The sequence below is a fragment of the Macrobrachium nipponense genome, chromosome 18, assembly GCF_015104395.2.
Source record: "Macrobrachium nipponense isolate FS-2020 chromosome 18, ASM1510439v2, whole genome shotgun sequence".
Lineage (NCBI taxonomy): Eukaryota > Metazoa > Arthropoda > Malacostraca > Decapoda > Palaemonidae > Macrobrachium > Macrobrachium nipponense.
In genome coordinates, this window is record NC_087211.1 from 17,402,175 (window position 1) to 17,423,746 (window position 21,572).

Below are 21,572 nucleotides of genomic sequence, written 5' to 3' on the forward strand. Positions count from 1 at the left end.
GTGGCTGACATAAAGAGAGTATCATCTACTGAATTGACAGTTACCTTTTAAAATGTCCCACAGAGCATATGACCCCTATACTCAGAAACGTGAACGACGGCGAAAAAATATGCCACATTTTTACTCTTGTTCATATAACTTAGGTTTTACACCAAAGATACATTGAAAATATCAGTAGGATATAAAGCATTACATTTCAAATAATGGAAACTATTTTAATAGACTTCAAGAAGCCTATAAGCGAAAATAAGTGGCGAAGTATCATATCTGTATCGGCTACACAACAGAGAACAAAGATAACAGGTAAGGCCCCGTCCACACGGTCGAGGCTTTGGTCGACGAACTTTGTCCGATGTGACGTCAGAAGCGGAGAAACAGCGGGAAAAGTCAGAACTTTGCCGCATTTTCTCCGCTTCTGACGTCACATCGAACAAAGTTCGTCGAGCAAAGCTCGGCCGTGTGGACGGGCCTTAAGGCAATTTGCCAATACTGTTACCGACCTCACTGTATGATAACAGTGCTCAGCGAGTCATTCAGTTCTATTATTCAATGCTGTTAACAAGAAACGGTGATTAGGAAGACATCAAAAACATGTGGGGCCTGAGTAAGTAGGACAGTTTACTGCAATACTCTCAATATTGTATGGAGGCATTATGCCATTTTTTTTTATCAAGAATATCATTGTTATAATAAAACTTGTTGTGAATTATGTTTATTAAAACATATAATCAAATAACTAGTGAGAACAAAATGAGAACATTTGAGGTCCTATTACAAAAAATATAACATGTATATTATACAATCTAATACCTTGACCATCCACCCTCTCTCTCAGTCACTTCCCTCAATCTGTCGGGCATCGAATGAACAAGGTTGAAAATTTGCTGCGGTCTCGTCTACAAATTTTCCACTGAGAGTTGATGTGAGCCATGAGTTGCTGTGTTGTTCTCTCATGTTCCATTTTCCATGTGTTCACCATCTGGGCCCACACGTGTTCAATCACATTCATCTGCTCCTTTGCTCGGCCATTCAAGAAGAAGCAGGTTATCCTGTCTGGCAAACCACTCTTGAACAACGTGAGCAGTGTGAACAGGATGGGCCCTGGTGGGAAGGGAAAATTCCTTTCTCGTAACGAAGGAAAGAAGGAGGTTTGCAGCAGCTCAACATACTTAGCTGCTGTAACATCGTCCCTCGATACGGAACACATCACCTATACCATGCAGACACACCCCGCAGGTGACATGGCAGATCGAACCACCTCACGATTTTGGGGACAGGGTTCATATCTGAATGAGAGAAAAAAATGGGGTGTATAATATAAATCATATATATATATATATATATATATATATATATATATATATATATATATATATATATATATATATATATATATTATACCTTTGGAGAATTTAAATTCTCAGTGATGAACAACACTGAAAGAATTCTATTGTGTAATTATTTATTTAATATTATATTTGAGAAAAAGAGCAAATGATGCCACTGTCCCTTAACTAATATTTATTTCAGAAATAGCACTCTTATTTATGTTAACTCCCTTTGTATATTTTGACAGTCCATTTCCATGGAACAAAATCTGAAAATTAATAATTAATATAAAGAAGAATGCAACTGATAATTGATGCAAGTAACGATTTTCCTTATCATACCGATTTCTATCTGTTCGCCAACAATGCAGCTTCCCATGCGATGTGGATGAGAAGCACTTTTCGTTAGTAAAGATGACCCTGCCCCAAAAGTCCAAACCCTTTTCAGCATGACGTTGGGCAAAATCAAGCCTTCCCGCCTTATGTCGCTCCGTCAAGAGCTCTTTCGTCGCTGGAGTTCTGTGATGAATCCCAGCAGCGTGGAGTCTGCGTCATACTGTCATCGATGACACTTCTAATCCAAGGTCTTCATGAATGGCCTCGGCGTTGGTTAAGGGTTGCTCTCGAGCGGCTCTGATAATGGCGTCATCCTCAGCTGGGGTGGTTTTCCGTGGACCACATGGCCTAGCCAAGAGAACATATTATCTTAAATAAACGTTATAATTTAATATACATCGCAATCAATTCTAGATTCTTCGAATTTTTGTACTCGATGGATTGATCATAATTTAGTAAACATGGCTGTATATTTTGGTTTCAAAAGCATATCAAATAGACGAGAGATTCATATATCCATAAAATTCTCAATTTTGGTTGGTTGGGGTTTATTAAAAACTGTAAATCATTCCTGAGCCATCACTGAAATGACATTTAATAAATAAACTATAGCTATCAAAAGACACACAATGACTGTGACGGGGTGGGCACAAATAAAATGATCTTATAGGCTTAATTTTACCGAGACAACTCAATCAACTATCTAACTTTGTTCATGGTTGAGGTCGGCAAGGGCCAACCACCCACCGGTGTGGAATTATGGAGGTGCACCTGAATGAAAATACGTGGTGGTGGAATGGCTGTGGATATCTGTAGTCTCCAACCAAAATTATAATAGCGAGGACGAAATACATTTAAGAAAGAAACTTTCATATTAAATAAGCAAGATTAAATAACCATGAACAATGTAACAGATACCATCATTCAGCATAAACAACTTACGCAAGTCGTTTCAAGTTCCCACTCTCCTCCCACCTTCTTATCCACAACTGTACCGTGGTGGGGGACACCAACATCACGTGCAATGGCTCGTATCGAGAAACCATTGTTGCGTAAAGTGACAATTCGTCCTCGCAGCGCCAGATTTGTGTCCCTTCGATTCATGGTGAGTGGTTATGAAGTCTAACCCATTTAAAAATCCTGTTGACGACCTTACGTTCCGTTGGGATTCAGACTCTGTTTCGAGTCGAGTAAAACAATACCATGATTCATATATCATTATATCGTTCCTTGATTGTAGGATTAGCCAATAGGGATCATAATTACCATGGTATGAAATAAAGATACTACTGTTAAATATAATATGTTCACATAATTATTGTTCCTGTTAATAATTACATTGAGAACTGAATACTCGTTGAGCACTGCTTCGTAAAATGAGCTCGGTAAAAGTGTTCGCGAATTCTCTAACCTATTTCTCTGTAACTAAGATTCGTATAAGTACGAGATTTTGCTATAGTGTACTACACCAGTACCGTAATTTATAAGAGTATCATGAATCACCAATTATAAAGAATAGACACTTGTCCTGAACGAAGAGGCAAAAGGTTCGATTAGCCAGAAATGGATATGACACAACAGTATAAAAAAAATTCGCCTACCCCTCTCCCTCCACCCCACTTCCACCCCTTCCTCTTCCTTCCCTCACATCTCCTCCCCTTCTTCTCTCTCTCTCTCTCTTCTCTCTCTCTCTCTCTCTCTCTCTCTCTCTCTCTCTCTCTCTCTGAATGTTACTCCAGTTTAAGTATATTTTGCACGATTTTTTTTTTATCTATCCATCTATCTAATCTAATAATAATAATTTACATATTGTTTATATCTCAACGATTCACTTGGTTGTTACCTGCCAGCAAGGCTGGCATTACGGTACGGTACGGCACGGTTGATATTTAGCCTATGTATACGGTACGGAATTATGCAACGACAATTTTACCAAAGTACGGTACGGTATAGTTCAGGTACGGAAAAAATGTGCAAAAAACAAGGGAACAATATTAATTAATCATTAATAATAATAACCAGTTTTTTTACTATTATTCTTAGCATCAGCCGCAGCAGCAGTAGTGGTAGCTATTAGTATTTTTATCTTAAGGTCAAATTGTTTTTTCTTTCTTTAGTGACTATTGACTTGGGTAAGGAGTAAATGATTATAATTATTAGAGTGAGAGATGTCTGCATGTATGGTGGAGTAGTAGAACGATAGACACTGTGATTGATGGTAAAGCTACTGTTATACTTGTGTTTGGTTACCTCCTTCGCAATCTTCATTTGGACTCAGGGCATCAGCCATATGCTTGTATTACGAAGGTGAAGAAGAGATGGCCGCCTAGGAACATAACTGTCGTCATGGTAGCAGAAATCCGTTTGCCACGCAACTTTTCAACTTTTTTTTTTTTAGCAAAGAGAGAGCCGCCAATTGCCTACAGATTGGTTTGAATAGGTAACTGGTTATAGTTGCTCTGTGTTACAAATAAAAATTGAGCATTTTTACCGGACATCCATTAGAGTTAAAGCCTTGATTATACCGAAAAATTATAGCAAAATCTCGTACTGCTACCTACCAGTCTTCATTACAGTGTTATTGACCAAAACGTGACTGCACTGTCAGTGAAACCCACAGTAAGAGAACTTTACCAATTACAAATGAACATTACCTTTTATCTGAAATGTTTTTAATTATACGTTTTGAAGTTAACTGTAATTGCGGTTGTTTTTAATTTATGCTTAATGGTAATTGTAATTGTAACTGAAAAGTTCAAATAATAAAGTACTTTATTTGAAATTGTTATCCTAGAGCAGCCCTCTTACTTTTCGAGAACTCAACCAAATGCAACAGAGAGATGTTTTGAGTCGCTACCCAATTTATTTATTATATTATTAAGGGAGAATCTTAACAAACCAGCTACCAATTCTAAAAATTTTTTATTCCATTTATTTCCTTTTTTGTGCAAAAAGTTTTGTGAGATTTTTTTCCAATATTTAAGTTTTGTATTTCAGTATTATTGAAGTTGTAATTGTATTTCGATAATAGGTCAGGTAATTATGATTCTAATTGTAATAGACATAAAGCAAACGTAATTACCCCTAACCAGCTTATATTACATAAGATATGCGACAGTAGCTACTTCATACGAAATGGATGAGCATAAAAATAATGGGAACAAAAAAAAAAAAAAAAATTTATGCATACTTGGGAGAAAACTAATTACAAATTCAGTGATTTTTCCACTACACTTCGGCTTCTCTCGGGGCACCTGTGAATTGTTCAATCTTTAATAAATCGACTTTATCTTTCTCGGGATCTATGTGGTTCTGCAACCTTATTTGGCCAGGCAACCAATTCAAATCCTCTCGACCTTGAAACCATTCCTGGACTATTCTGGCCGTAAGGATGAGGCAGCCGTCATGAATGAAAATGACAGGACTTGGTGGAAAGGGATAATTCCGCTGGTGAAGTGAAGGGAGGAAGAAATCCAGAAGAATTTTAACGTATTTTTCACTGGTGAAACCCTTCAGTCTTGGTGATATCACATATACCATGTAAGGAAATCCAGGCCCACACGGTTACGGTTACAAGCCACTCATGGCCACTTCATAAATGTTTCCTCGGTGGTATCTGAAGGAAAACAATCTAAATTTTTTACAATTTTACGCGTTGCTTTCCGTAAAAGGGAAAATAATGATATATCGTTTTGGGAAATGTAATGCTAAGTAACAACCCCTGCATTAGGATAATGTTTATTCATCTATGAGGATTAATACTTATTACAAGTCTGCCTCCTCAAACCTCTTATACACTAAAACAGCTCGAAAGCTGATTAGTAGAATTCACGCTAATAGAGGAACAGCACCACCTTTAGTAAACAGTGTTTCAAACAGACAATTAACAATGACAGTAATGACCTGAGATGTTGCAATGCCAGTAACAGCCAATCAATCAATCAGTCCCAGTAATCGTGTGATTTAATATATCACTTTGTTTCGGTGATAACGATATCACTGCTACAGCACCTCTATTACACGCTAACAAGTTTGTCACCCAATCATGGCTAGACTGAGGTGTTGTACAAATTTTGATAGGTTATCTGTCCTCTGCTAGTAGTATTCGTTATAGTCTCCAAATGAACAGCAACATACTGTTCTCCGGGCGCAGATCGTCGCTCTACGAGAAAGTGGGCTTTCAATAGGTGCTGTTGCACGGCGTCTTGACGTCTCCCCTACAACAGTAAATAAATGGAAAAGGAGGCAAGCTTAGACTGGGAAATTGACCGACTTTGGATAGCATTTATTTATTTCATTTATTTATTAATTTTTTTAAACTATAAACCTTATAAACCCGTGAAATTATGAAACCTAAATTACAGTTGCCTTGGTCCTGTTGAACTCTAATAGTGATTCTTTCTCTTTACTTCCCAGAATACCAAATAGCGTTCCCATAAGTAAAAACAGGCTATAATTAATCTTGATTATCTAGGTATCTGCATGTTAATTACGTATTTCAGTTCGAAGACCTCCACCACGAATGACCACCCGTGAGGATAACGACGACATTCGACGAGCAGCATAAGAAAATCCTTTTACCAATACTATTGCTATTTGTGAACGTCTGACATTAAATGTTTAGGCTATGACGGTGCGAAGACGTCTGCATGAGGCAGGAATACCTCATAGAATTCTTGCCAAGAAGGAATTTCTCGGCATCGTGCTGATAGGCTTGCCTTCGTTCAACGGTTTGTGGGGGAGGATATGGAATTTTGGTCTCGAGTCGTATGCAGTGACGAAAGGTCTTTTACTAGCAGAAGTCACGCAGAATACATAACTGAAGAGCCGAGTAATATAAGGTGAGTTTCTTAAATCATCAATAACAGTCAGACTATGATAATTATAAGCAAGGGTATATTATAATCAAAAGATAATAATTTTGTCAATAACCATGTAATTTTCCGCTAATTGAATTATATTGGCCCCACGAGAAGTGTGAAAACTAAGAATTCCTTCATTGAAAACCCCCCATTAGTTCTACTATGGCCAGCTTTCAGGCATTAAGCAAATGCATTATTAATGTTATGAATAATCACGTAGGCAAGCTTATAATATAGTCATAGAGTACAGCCTGTTTACTGAATTAAAGAATATCATATCATAACAGGACTGTTGCAGATCAAAGTTAATGCTATTATAAGTATTAATCTTTGCAGATGAATAAACATACTTAACTTATTGCAAGGGTTGTTACTTAGCATTTATTTCTTTCCCCAAACGATATAGAATTATTTTCCCTATTTCGAAAAGCAAGCGTGAATTGTTAAAAATTATATTTTTTCCTTTCACATACTACAGAAGAAATTTACGAGGTGACCAGGAATGGGCATGTCACAGTAAACGTGTGGGGCTGGATCTTCTTACATTATATGGATGATATCACCAGGATTGAGTGGAGGCTCACTGGTGAAAAATACGTTGAAATTCTTCAGGATTTCTAACTTCTTTCACTTCAACAGCGGAATTATTCCTCCCCACCTGCTCCTGTCATTTTCATTCACGACCGCTGCCCCATCCATACGGCCAAAATAGTCCAGGAATGGTTTCAAGGTCGAGAGGATCTGCAGTTGCTTGACTGGCCAAGTAAGGATACAGACATGAACCTCACTAAGAATATTTAGGCTAATTTGGTAAAATGTTGAGAGCCTGAGAGGGAGAGAAGACCAGATCAACTTATGAACCTCTGGGAACTCAATGGAAACTCTTCCACAACCGACCACAGATCGTCAAAAACCATGAATCTTCTATGCCTAACAGATTCCAAGAGGTGATCTAGAATGAAGGTGGCTGGACTTCTCACTAATATTAAAAATAAATGTAAAAATTGAGTGTGTATATTTGGATTACCCCATGGCTTCCGCTGAACTTCCATGTCGTATGATGTAAAAAAAAAAATTGTAAACACACCTATGCATATCGTTTAGCTCCAGGTCATGATTATTATAGTTTATTTATTAGAAAGGTGAATTTGATATTTTAAAGGAATTCAAAATCTAAAGGGAATTTCGCTATCCTGATTTTTTCTTAAAAAATTATCTAAAAAATAAAAAGAGAACCCTAGGACAATATCATCAAACTACATTCTCCAAATAGCTCTTTCCACAATGGAAGGTAAATGACTGAAGGGGCTGTTTGACATGAGACGTCTGTCTCTTATCCTCACACGAATGATGATTAGAGCGAAAGGAATTTTTGTCCGTATGAGATTAAAACATGTATCACAATTAATATATTAGAAAATATAAACCAAGTAGATATGTTTATCCATATCATGTAATGATTATTGTAATGAACGGCGTGTAGGGAATAACCTCTACAGTATATTCAAGAGGGAATACAAACCCAACCACGAATACATGAAACTTCTGAACATCAACAATTGTTTATCATTGGCAAACGAATTAAGTTTACCATATGGGAATGGTTAAAAGTTTGCACCAAGTTTGGGAGTCCTTCACTTTCTATTACACGTTGTGGAATTTTCTCTGTCCCTAGTAGTTTCATTTTGATTCCTCAGTAACGTCTAGTCTCTCTCTCTCTCATCTCTCTCCTCTCTCTCCCTTTTCATCCTAATGTATTTACAAGAGAGAGTGAGTTTTTAACCCAATCCTTTATTCTTCTTTAAATGTTGTTGTATTCAGAAATCAACAGTACTATAATAATATTAGGATAAACACTAAAAACACGCAGGCATTAAAGATAAACAAGAAAATATTTCAAGTGGAGCTTTTCGTTAGCCATACACTCTATCTACGAGCATATCTAGTACTTCGTCCACTCATCGGGGTCGCAACAGGCCCACCTTACTCCTAGTCCCCTACCCATTTCAGTTGTAGCAAAGCCAGGCTGAGGACATCGGTACAGCAAAAGCAAGAAGCTTGTCAGTTTGAATTACATTTTAGAATTCAAAAACCTGTAAGACGGCTTAACAACAAGGACTCTATCCCTGACACCAACCCCCCGCCCCCCGAAAAAATATATATGCATATATTAGTTTAGTCAAGATTAAAGGGTGTTAATGACATATCAAAACTGAATACTAAGCGCAGTGGTATTTCTAGATGACATGTCACTTTAAAATAGCTAATAAGGGAGAGAGAGAGACTTAAAACACGTTCACAGAGTTTTTGGGTATATTCAATGAAGTGTTGCTGCGCTTCTCTTTATAGCTTCCTATTATTTTATTGGTAGGAAACGCACTGCAACCGATACTATAAACTTGGCTTACGTGATAAGGTTAAAATATCCTGTTATGATGTTCGTGGTTCTCTCCAATACCAATATAACTCTAAAATTTTGATCAATTTTAAGTATTGTGTAATGAATATGACCGATATATAATAACAGACACGGTGGTAAGATAACGACTTAGACGAAAGTTAAATGGAATCTTAATAAACAAACTTATATTAAAAGTGAGACAGTAATCTTAGTTACAGCGATATACCCTGCTCAGATTTCTGTTTTTTTTCTTTTTACTCCGTGTGTGTGTGTGTTTCTCCAACCATACCTAATGACTCCTCCCACTGAAAGAATTCCAGAGCTTATTGGCGGAACTCTTGCTAAGAGAGGAAGAGTCCTCCCCCCATCCCCCTCAGTAAACACTGTTACCATATAATTTTTCGAAGTCCCTCAAGAAGGTGTACTAGGGAAACCTGTGTCCAACTGTACATTCATATTCTCCTCATTCGCTTACTTACTACCTCTTTTGACTGCATTCCTAACCTCAGATATTTAAATCCACATTAAAGTAAAAGGTTTTTATTGTTAGACTCAATGGAGTCCTGTAAATAAATCCTATAGTACACTGCACTATAAAATGATAAGAGTATGTTTATCCTTATCTGTAAATGTTTGTAAATTAAATACTTATCATAGTCTCTACAAAGTGGAACTGTACCCATATTTAGGATGTCACAGAAGACCTGCAATGTATTTTAGGCTGTCTGTAAATTGTGGACTTGTAGACTGACTAATATTGATAAATCAGTTAACCTTTTCAGTTACTATCATCCATACTATGTTCATATTTACAATACACCAAATCACGTTCATTCCTTGAAAAAAATTAACTGTAAATTTTCAGATTGTCCACCCCACGTTTAGAGGCCATATGACAGCCTTCCTTATATAGCACAAAAAATCCCTCCCCTTTTTTGCTGTCTTCAAACTTAAATAAATTAGAAATATCTGCATAGTGCCAACTGATTGCAGTAGCCTACGGTAGCAGAATTTCTATTGATTGTTAAGATCTAATTCCATAAAAAGTCCCCCTCATTATGGGACCACCTTGATGTGGTGAGGGGGCTCTCGAACCTTAGGAATCTCTTCCCAGGTTCGAACCCAAGAGTCCCATATGACATTATATATTTTCGAGTTAACTTATGTGGACTTTTCCATTTTTGCCAAAATTTTTGAAAGCAAATAAATGAAAAAACACATCATGGCTTAACGTGGAGTTAAATCCGAAGCTAAATAGTGAGAACTGTGGTAGATCCATCATCTACCCGACAATGTTCGGACCCGTTTTTCAGGCGGAACTATTCTGTGGAGCTGGACCACGGATTCCAGGGGGGCCCCTGGTTCTAGGAAGAGAACTCTCGGCATTCTATCCAATTTGCCCATAATGTGATTAGGATGGGGATAATTGTATTAACATAATACTCTTAGTCCTAGCAAGCAGGTTCTGCTTACACTTGGGCCATACTAATCATGTTATGCCATCCCCTTTTGGGGTAGGGTAGGGATGCGGACATTTGGGGGTCCTTTCTCACTTGTGCCATTGGCGGAAGATTTAACTTCGTGAAGGGCCAATGATATCTTTTCAAGATTTCTTTTTTTTCTTTTCTTTTTTGTAAAAACTCAAAATTTATGAACATTGAAATAAATGATTTGAGTACCCCTGGGCCCCATGATGGAAAAACTACGGCACAGTTGATGACCATTCTCACGTCACTCCCGAATTTCCTAGGTACTGCCACAAGTAGTGAAAGTACTATAAAAGATACAAAGGAACACCCTGTTCCAAGTAAAGCAGCAGAGCCAGTAAACCAAATAGAGTGCATACATAAAAAAGAAACAAACAAAAATAAATTGGTAAACTCCAATATCGTAACAATGGAACCATATATGATGAACAATAATTCTGAATTAGAGACAAATAATCCTCCCAACAATACAGAAAAATATAAAAATCATAATAGACAAGCTACATACATAAAACAAGGACCAAAAAGAAACAAAAATGACCGACTTAATCCCACATTGGTACATTTTGATGACCTCTGTATTAGGGCTGTTGCCTTGTATAATAAGGCGCCCTATGAGGTAATGTTAGACTTGCGATAATCTTACGCTAAGTCGGTTGGTTATGCACTTCCATACTCATTGGAGTGTCTTGGGGTTTGTAGATCACTTACGAAGTCGGTATTATCTTCTTTGGTTATGCCAACGATGTGTTAAACTCATGATGATTCGGCAATGATGTGAGGTTCTAGTAGAAAACACCGAAGTATAAAAATACTTATATTCTCTGAGATTACATGATGAAGTTCAGAGGAAATTTGTACAGGTCTTCTAATGACGATGGCTTGATCGCTTCTGCCAACGATGATGGCTAATTCCACTCTGTTCCGACTACCATCTCGGTTACAAGTCATAAAGGAAGCAGACAGTAGCTCGAACATATGAACATACATACAAATGAGACACATTAGAAATCACGTAGGCCATTTGAATTATAGGTCGCGATAGTTGTCTCAAGCAGGAAGCTTGGACTAATGTTTCAAAACAAATGAATGACCACAGGTGACGGCACGTCACCTTAGCCTACTTTATTGTATATGTCATTTTAGCGTCTGGTCTGATCACATTCCTGCAAGCAATCTGGTTGACCTCTTTAGTTTTAGTCTTTTATATATATGGAATAACATTCCATATTTTTATTATGTAGCTCTTACATAAAAGCTCGGTCAGCTACCAAAACCAACCACTGAATATTACTCAAGCTTGACTTGCATTTGACTTATAGGAGTGTGATACAGACACTATGTGAATATATATAGATATATAGAAAATACTTATAAGTAAAAAAAATTCATGGTGTACACAAATACAGATTCAAGTAATAAGATATAAAACATAATATGCATACGATGATATTCGTGAATAATAGTGATCACGTGATATATACTGTTACAGTTTTTCACTTCATCTCTTTAAGATACATATGCTACAGAAAATACTAAGGTACTCTGATAATCGCATAGAATAAAGATTAACATGATAAAAATCATATTTTAACTGATAAAAATTTCATATATGAATTGATAAAAATTATTAATGTTTATGCTGATTGATTCGTTGATTTTTATGCTAACTGTTATATATCTGCAGTTATTGGTAAGATAAAAGGTAACAGATTGATTATAGGCTACCTGATTTATTTATTCATATGTATATGGATTCATATAATTATGATTAATATATGTGCACGCAAAGATATATTTCGACTCTGTTATTTATGATCATTTATATATAGGATACATGATACTTTATATATATAGGATACATGATAATTTATATATATAGGATACATGACCGAGGTTATACTACTACACATTTAACTAGCGTTCAAACAACTTTTCGTCCATTACACAGTTCCAGACAACCACCTATAGCCAAATGAAATGGCCAATTCCAAATGGTTAAAACAAGGGGAAAATTGCCTGGCGGGGTCCAACGTTCTATTTCGGCCTCATACTTGTTCTCTGCATCCTAAGCCACAGGAATACGTTCGCGATGAATAAAATCATCCCCAGCACGAGTCCTTCGCCAGCAACGTAGAGCTGAATATCCTTCTGGTCGTAATTGTCGGAAGTATGTCCCTTTTGTAGTTGATTTCCGACAGCCGCCGGAGCATTCCGCATTAAAACGAGATTAACGACGGGATACGGGTGTCGGTCGAAGAAGTCCATGAAATAAGCTTGTTCACTTATGATGGTGCTTATTCCTTTCCCATGTAGGCGGTTGTTACTTGACTGCAGTCGTCCGCAGTGACGAACGATTTTTGAAGTTGCGATGTGAAACTCTCGTACTGCAGGATACTGTAACCAGGTTCCATTAATCAGCCTGCAAGTGAAATTATACTTGTCACAAGGGCAAAGTAATTTCAGACAACATCAAATACGGGAGGGAGAAAGCCATTTAGAACCAGACTAACCACATGAATTCGCTGATATTTTATGAATTCAAAAGAGTCAGCTGTACGAATTTTTATCTATGGCATTAACAATAGTGTTTAAACCATATCCAGGTCTCTGATGACTGAAAATAAAAAATATCCATATTATAAAAATAAACAGATATCATACGAATCCCCCAAACGAAAATTCTATATTACTGGTAGTAAGTTACTAGACAAAGAAGTGTGAAACGGAGCTGTTTGTAAGATTGCCAGGCAACATAAGAGTCAAAGAGAATATTAATCATGATTCTGTATTTCTCTATGCTAACTGAAATTAAGCTGTGATACAATCCGATCCTATGTGCCCCTAACAAAAGTTTCATATTCAATTTTCTCGCGCGCATCCTCTGAGGTTAATTTTTAAACTTTAATAGGCAGGAGATGCAACGAAAGAACCCACTATGTAACTAATTTCTATATAAACTTTGGGTTTTTCAAGAAAATGTGACATTTTCCCATGAATGTGATTTACTTGTATTGTAATAGGCTAATGTTGCAAGTAAATTTTTCATATACATGACCTGATACTTCTAAATGTCCGTTTACCAATATCATAAAGCTGATTTATTGACTCTAATTGTCTATGAGGTTCAGAAAAAATTAATTCATTTTGTTGTTATAGAAATTCTATTTGCTTATTTTGTTTATTAATTTTAAAACGATTGCAAGTCCTTAACTAAAGTTGCATTGCACACACGGATAAGAATAGGTTATGGCTATGTCATGTCATCGTAACCCATGAACCACATGTGAAGTTCACGAGCTAAGCATTCCTCTCTCCAGTCAACCTGCTTTGCAAGCACGAGACGACACACACAGATGAAGCCTGTGCAAGCAGATTATTGAGGTTAAAAGGAACAATGATGAATGGGCAAATGCGCCATGCACCTTCTAGACTGATGACCTCATCACCTGGCAGGAGATTGCTCTCAGCCAGCTTATGCGTTACGTTACTTGCTGTAATAAATACGACTTTAGTACTTTCAAATGATATTTTTTTGTTTTAATACTCCACCCACATGAGAAGAATGTCTGAAAAAAAAACAGTACCAAATTTGAACAATATATTAGTCCATGTTGGAAATCTGCATGATTGTAAATAAATGTAATTATGTTAAATTAGATATTCCTTATTCAAACTAATTAAAAAAGGTTTCCATACAAATTCTATATATATTATTTGCCCTGTAAAATCCATATAGGATTATTCCATAGATATACATTTTCACTTCTAGACTTCCTGACTTTAAAATCTATTTTATTTTATTTTATTTTATTTATTTATTTATTTTATTTATTTATTATTATTTTTTTTTCATTGACTACGAATATAAATCACCGGGACAGAATATGTCAGTAGGTTTTGATATGTGTTTGAACTTTTAGCTTATTTGTCATTACTAAAGCGTTAAGTTAGAGTTCAAATCTTTACGCATATATATTTGGATATTTAATTATGCTATGGTTACGTTTTTGCTTATTGATTTTATCGTGATTCCTTTTTTTGTTATAATTTGTAACCCTTCCGACTTCTTACGGAGTGTATTATATTGGCTCCACTTGTATCCATATTTATTTTATTTTATTTATTTATTTTATTTATTTATTTATTTATTTTATTTATATATTTTTTTATATATATATATTTGATAAATTAATGGTTGGCTTGAATATGTGGAAAAGTGTTCTAGCGGCGTACCGTATAAGGCTACTTGCGGTATCATTTCTATAGATGCAAGATATGAATGATAAGGTATTTAAAACAGCGAGAACCGCTATAATCCAGTTCGGATCCAATATCACGAGTTGTAACTCGTAAGACACTGACACTTTCCTATTTATCTCTTATTCTACCAAACCGATTGACTCTGGGTGATAAAATATATTATTGGTTTTCTTAATGGAAAGGAATTCACACAACGAGTTAAGGAGATTATTATTGATTTACACCACCCGAGTCACAGATTATTATGTGTTGAATTCCATGTTTACTGACTTAGCGCTCATCAATATTCCTAGCGCACTCAATTGCGGTGTTTTTTTTTAGTGCTATTAATTCTATATAACGTGTCAAGGAACTATTAACACTGAGAAGTGTTTTTTATTTCCTCTGTCAGACTCGTAACTCTGTTAATGATTCTACGTGTATTCTTTCATTGATTGATTTGGCACGGGATAGGCCCTTAAACTGACAGGTGTCTTAGTGCATCCCTTGTTTTCATGACACGTGTTACAATTAGTTATGTGCTTTTTATATCTGTAAGCATTGTAGGCCAGTAAAACAGTGATTTGGCTTTCTGTGACATAATAGAGAACCCTGGATGACGGAATGCAACCAGTTTAGGACGATTGGTATAGAAGAGATTATTATTACTACCTGGTCGTTAGTCACCTGCTGTGTTCTTCGGGTTTTCCTCGTCACGGACCTACATATAATATTACATTTGATTACATTATTCTGATACACATACTCTAAATATACTTTTGCTTTAGGGTTTCTGTTCGAAGTGTTTATTGTTTTGCTTAGCTGCTGACCCTGTTTCCGTTCGAAGTGTTTATTGTTTTGCTTAGCTGCTGACCCTTGTTTCCGTTCGAAGTGTTTATTGTTTTGCTTAGCTGCTGACTCTTGCTTTGTTCAGTTTGTAACAGTTCTGCACTCCAGGTTACAGTTTTAACAATAGGCACGGATGTTTCTATATCTTTTAGTCTAATTAATGGTTCTTTGCAGTATGGTGCGGGATTGCGGGATAATGCGTCAGCTATGATAATTGCTTTCCCAGGTAGATCTCTTAACTTGGCTCCAAAGACCTGACTGATCATTTGCCATCAAGTTCCTTTGGGAGTGTGATTAAAGCCTTTGAAAAAACTCGGTATAGGACTTTATGGTCAGTAAGGATTTTATCAGGATAGCCGTAGATTATGAACTTAAAATGTACTAGTGAGTTAACGATACCTAGCCCTTCCTTGCCTATTACTGCATATTTACTTTCAGAGGGCTTTAGTTTACGTGAATAAAAAGCTATAGGGAAGAACTGTTTATCATATTGCTGAAGTAGTACCCCTCTTACCCCTTGGTCTGAGGCGTCTGTTGCTAATAAAAAAAAAAAAATTCCTTATTTAAATCAGGATTTTTAAGTTAGGTGAGCTGCATTATTCCGCTTTTAAGATATCGAACGCCTGTTGATGCTTTCAGACCGTAATAAATCTACGCCCTTCTTCGTAAGATCTGTTAAAGGAGCTGTCATGATTGAAGAGTTACATATTTACATACGATTGTAATACCCACTACAGCGCAAAAGTGCTGTATCCCCTTTTTATGTTAATAGGTACCAAAAAGTTATGAATAGCCGACACCTCTCCATGGACTACTTTAGACCTTGACTAGACACAAAACGTAAATAAACATGTTCGGTTTTTAAAAACTCACATTTAGATATTTTACTCTGATATTATTTGCCTTTGTCTCTGTAGCACTAGCTCTACTTTATGTGAATGTACTTCTAAGGTATTAGAAAAGATTACAAGACCAACCAATAGGCATGTTGGGTATCCCCGAAAAGTCTCCAAACACTATATTGTAATTGGGGCGCAACGTAATCCGGAGGCATACGTAAAAATTGATAATGTCCCCTGAGTGTGCTGAAAACGGTGTATGAGGTACAATCACTTAGGTAAGGGTGGTATGGTGAAAGCTTTAAGTAAGTCCAAGCTGGTGAAAAACAAAAATTTATTCTAACCTAACAGAGATAAGATGTCTTCGGTACATGGCACTGGAAACTATCGGGAGTCGTTTCCTTGTTTAAGCGACAGAAAACCTACGCAGGATACGCCAAGTCCGATCTTTTATGGCATGACGTTTGAGGAAAAAATTATATGGGCTTATTTGATTTCCTAATGACTCCTATTACTAACATTTTTCAACTTCGTCATTTATCTCTATTTTGAAATTTCATTGGGGTTCTATACGAAGGTACGTATATAGCTTTATGTTTGTCCTTAGACCGTATTGACATCCGTTTTTCTCCCAGAGATCACTCGCTAGTGGAGAAACTTCCTGGTATTCAGATAAAAGAAAAAAAAAATTTCTGCTGAATCACCTCTGCTTGAATGACTTTACGGATATTACTTTAGATAGAGTATAAGAGAGATTCATCTACAACCGGTTGGGCGTGATTAAAAATTAGCAACAATAAAAAATGCGATATTTATATGTATAGGTTTTGTGGATTACTAGATTAACTTGTTGCTGTGAGTCAACCGTGTATAGGGCTTTGTTCGCGGAAATCGTTATATTTCAGAGTGTCGGGAAGGATTAAAATTTCAGATCCCAGCAAAGTCTTTTTACACGCACTAAGACATTCGAGGGTGCATGCGTCTCGAGATTTTGCGTGCAAACTGCGACTGCGGTTGTGGGAGAATTCTGTTGGGTCGTTGAACAATATCACGATTTATGAGACAAGTTATTTGTTCCTCTATATAAGTTATTATTTGATTAACTGTCTCTTTTTGTTCAAACGGATTTTAATATGTTTGAAGGTTTATAGAATTTTCCTTTGATAAACAAGCCTTATTTTGCAGGAGGTAAGATAATATTTTGTATACCCCTAGATGGATATCTTACAATTATACTAGATACAGATCAATGTTTTTTATAACTATAGAGGTATCTGTAAGCGCTCGCTTATCCGGACTTCTCAATAGGGAAGTTCGAACAACAGACGGTGAGTCCGTAAATACAGGATATTACGTGGACTAAAGGCAAAAAAACAAGATATTCTAATTTTTACGGCGCGTACAGTCGGGCTTAATCCACCACTACTTATAATAACTTATGTATTAACATTACGAGAACCTGCTCTGATTACTTGATACGGTCGTGTGATTCATAGGAAAATTCCTTTTTAAATTAAAAAGGTATTGGCATATAAAAAAGGTATGGCATAAATGATCCAACATCATTTTTCCTCTCCGCTGAAGTCGCTTATGTGGAATGTGCTATGCTTTGAACACTCGGCAGATTTAACTGACCCTGACCGTCTGACTAGATGACACAGTAACCAAGTTTGCATAAGCACGATTTGTTTGATTCTGATATTTAGGGCTACTGTTTACCATCGGCAACGTATTTGTGTGTTTTTTTAGCATTCCCTTGTTTGTTTGGTTACGTATAAAGCAACGAACGTATGAATGACGAACTATTAGGAATTGAGCGATTACTATTAAGACAAGTTATCTCTACTGCATTCAATATTAACTGTTTGTACTTGCTGTTGTTTACTTCATTCTTTGCTAAAATTTGAAATAGTGAGGGATCTAGGTCAGCGCATTTAGCCTAATGAAAGTTTTTTATAGACATGTTATTCCTTGCAATCCAGCCGTATTTTAAAAGTTAAGTTGAGTCATAGGGATTCGATTTTTTACGCATAACTAAAGGCTGAAACTGCGATCGGGACTTTGCACCGGAGTCTTTATTGTCCTGACCCGAAATAGTGTTACCTCTAATTTATCTAGATTTGTACGGGTGTTCCACTTGGTTTTGTGTATTTTCTTATCACTACGGTGCCTAACGACCCTATCCATGCATCTTTATAAATACAGACGTCCACTGCGTAAACGCATATTCACTGTTTAATATGATTTGTTACGTAAAGGATTAATAATCACCCAAAATGATAAAATTAACACAGTATATGATTATGATATTTCAGTAGAACTTCTGGAAACAGAAACTCAAAGATAAAAACTCGCAGTAGCGAAATCTCAATGATGCAGATAATTTCTGTAAAAAAGTAAGATTAAGAATGTCTCGTAACTTCATCCACAGGAATAACGAAATTCGACCTGCAAAGGAAACACTCAAAGTTACTCCAATGAATAAAAAAATTGTACTTTGCTTGATTTTGTGGGAAATCACGGTGTTCTGATAACGACACACGGCCTTGGCCATCCTTATCTGTTTGGCGGATGACCTGGTTTGGCTTGAGTTTCCCCCGTGCGCGTTGCTCGTTTTTTTGATGATTCGATTCCTTGAAGATCCGATGCTGAAGACGCGTTCGGTTTGTTTCTTGAAGTGCCGGAAACGCTCACTAAACGATGATACTAAGTTGCTTGAAGAATCTCTTGCTTTCGTCGTCGTTGATTTCTGATATGATACATTGTTCGTTATTCTTTGGAAGACGTTGAAGAGTTCTTGTTGTTTTCTGAAGTCGCTCACTAAACGATGATACTAAGTTGCTTGAAGAATCTGTTGCTTTCGTCGTTGTTAACTTCTGATATGATACATTATTCATTATTCTGGTTTTTCGTCGGAAGACATTGTAGAGGTCTTGTATTAGTCTGCCACCAATATTAGGGCTTTTGCCTTGTATAATAAGGCACCCTATGAGGTAATGTTAGACTTGCGATAATCTTACGCTAAGTCGGTTGGTTATGCACTTCATACTCATTGGAGTGTCTTGGTGTTTGTAGATCACTTACGAAGTCGGTATTATCTTCTTTGGTTATGACGACGATGTGTTAAGCTCGTGATGATTCGGCAATGATGTGAGGTTCTAGTAGAAAACACGAAGTATAAAAAAATACTTATATTCTCTGAGATTACATGATGAAGTTCAGAGGAAATTTGTACAGGTCTTCTAATGACGATGGCTTGATCGCTTCTGCCAACGATGATGGCTAATTCCACTCTGTTCCGACTACCATCTCGGTTACAAGTCATAAAGGAAGCAGACAGTAGCTCGTACATATGAACATACATACAAATGAGACACATTAGAAATCACGTAGGCCGTTTGAATTATAGGTCACGATAGTTGTCTCAAGCAGGAAGCTTGGACTAATGTTTCAAAACAAATGAATGACCACAGGTGACGGCACGTCACCTTAGCCTACTTTATTGTATACGTCATTTTAGCATCTCTGGTCTGATCACATTCCTTTAGTTTTAGTCTTTTATATATATGGAATAACATTCCATATTTTTATTATGTAACTCTTACATTTGGACCAGATAATTGGTCAAGATTTCTAGTCCTCAAAGCTGACAACAAAATCTCAGCAGCGATGCTAGAAAACAAATTACTTAACATATATCCTACACAAGACATGGAATGCAGACACACCAAGGACAATGAATGGCTTATCCAAGTAACCAATAAAAAGCAGTCCACTGCTTTTTAAGTATAACAGAAATAAATAATATATAGGTAATAATTACAAGCCACGAAATATTGAATTATGTACAGGGTACAGTCATCCTACCCAATAGCGAGCAGGAGCTTCCTTCAAAACAACTATTGCTAGACTCCCTAAAATTGAGATATAACAATATCCACGATTTAGAAATATACTCTATTTCAAGTAGGAAAGATAAAAATAAAAATATCAACATTGCCAAAATAAAATTTACAGGCCAAGACTTACCATTTAAAATAAAAATTCTTGGACAAAATAGAGAAGTTCGTCCTTTTGTTCCTAAACCACTACAATGTACACAGTGTTCAAGGCATGGACACATACAAAAGATGCCGTAATAAGGCTATATGTGCAGTCTGTGCATCAGATGACCATACCACTAAATGGAACTGTAATCAATCAAAATGTATTAATTGTGGACTAGCCCATCACGCAAAATCTAAGGAGTGTTCATTTTACAAATATAACACAGAACTTCAGTGTAATAAATAGGACAGGAATGTCAGTCATGGAAGCCAGACTTGAGCTAAAAGTAAGAGGCGTTAATAATCCATCCAAAACCCCCACCTTTTCAAATGTGACTAAAAATCAAGACATCAAGCAGCACAATAACAAACAAGATAATATAAACATAGAAACTAAATTTCATACCAATAATACTGAAACCCAAAATAAAAGTGATATTACAACAACCAATACCACCACTAACATAGATGATTCAGTTATCCATGGAAAAGAACTTCCAATAGAAGAAGAATTAAATAATGATGATAATCGAACTGGCAAAAAGAAAAGAATTCTAGAAAGAACCCCACCTAAGGGAAAAAAAGTAAATATTGAAAATTACAATAATCCAGAAGAACATTTTAAAAAAGATATTAAACTAACCTCATCACAAGTGGAAATACGCAATTACCCTCAATCTCAATCAAACATCTGGACAGTAAAGATCACGCTTTACAATTTTCCATCAAATAATACTAATGAAAATCATACCATTAAACCAAACCAAAATATAACTATCACTCCCCAACCATCCACAAGACCCAAATATCCCATTAACAACAACAAAACAAATAACCCCTCAAACCAATAATCCTTATCACTACAGAAAAGGAACAATAGAATTACAAAACCAGAAATTTCTAAAGCTAGACCAAATACTTCTGAACCAATAATTAACATTACCAAACATGCTTCATCTTGTGGTTGTAATGAATGCTTTGTAAGTACATACAACCAACTAACTACCAAGACAGAGGACACAGTACGAAATTATAAAGACAATTTTACCAAATTAAGGAGGTGCCCTTTAACACACCAACATGAGAACGAATTATGTTCTGAATCCTTAAAATACAAAAAGGAAATTATAAAATCAAAAATAGATTTGTTAATATTCAACTATGAACAACAAACAACTGCAG